Source organism: Arachis hypogaea, chromosome 9 (genome assembly GCF_003086295.3).
Source record: "Arachis hypogaea cultivar Tifrunner chromosome 9, arahy.Tifrunner.gnm2.J5K5, whole genome shotgun sequence".
NCBI classification, from domain to species: domain Eukaryota; kingdom Viridiplantae; phylum Streptophyta; class Magnoliopsida; order Fabales; family Fabaceae; genus Arachis; species Arachis hypogaea.
In genome coordinates, this window is record NC_092044.1 from 91308651 (window position 1) to 91309426 (window position 776).

Consider the following 776-nt stretch of genomic DNA (forward strand, 5'->3'; position numbering starts at 1 on the left):
ATTACAACAATCCAGAAATAACCTTTCAGAAATTTTCGAACAAGAGAAGGAGATGGCAGCCGAAAATAATAATAATAATGCAAGGAGAATGCTTGGTGACTTCACAAAGCCAACGTCCAAGTTTGATGGAAGAAGCATCTCCATTCCTGCCATTGGAGCCAATAACTTTTGAGCTGAAACCTCAGCTAGTTGCCTTAATGCAACAAAACTGCAAGTTTTATGGACTTCCATCTGAAGATCCTTATCAGTTCTTAACTGAGTTCTTGCAGATCTGTGAGACTGTAAAGACGAATAGAGTTGATCCTGAAGTCTACAGACTCATGCTTTTCCCTTTTACTGTAAGAGAGAGAGCTAGAATATGGTTGGATTCACAACCTAAGGATAGCCTGGACTCCTGGGATAAGCTGGTCACTGCCTTCTTGGATAAATTCTTTCCTCCCTAAAAGCTGAGCAAGCTGAGAGTGGATGTTCAAACCTTCAAACAAAAAGATGGTGAATCCCTCTATGAAGCTTGGGAAAGATACAAGTAGCTGACCAAAAGATGTCCATCTGACATGTTTTCAGAATGGACCCTATTAGATATATTCTATTATGGTCTCTCTGAATTTTCGAAAATGTCATTGGATCATTCTGCAGGTGGATCTATTCACCTAAAGAAAATGCCTGAAGAGGCTCAAGAACTCATTGACATGGTTGCAAACAACCAGTTCATGTATACCTCTGAGAGGAATTCCGTGAATAATGGGATACCTCAGAAGAAAGGAGTTCTTGAAATT

General features: G+C 39.8%; 1 non-coding gene across 1 annotated transcript; it reads right to left on the reverse strand.

The window, feature by feature from the left end:
* Positions 1-452: 452 nt before the first annotated feature.
* On the reverse strand, positions 453-556 carry LOC112713636 (small nucleolar RNA R71). Its single transcript, XR_003158606.1, has one exon. It is a non-coding gene; the product is annotated as a small nucleolar RNA R71 (small nucleolar RNA).
* Between the last annotated feature and the right edge of the window lie 220 nt (positions 557-776).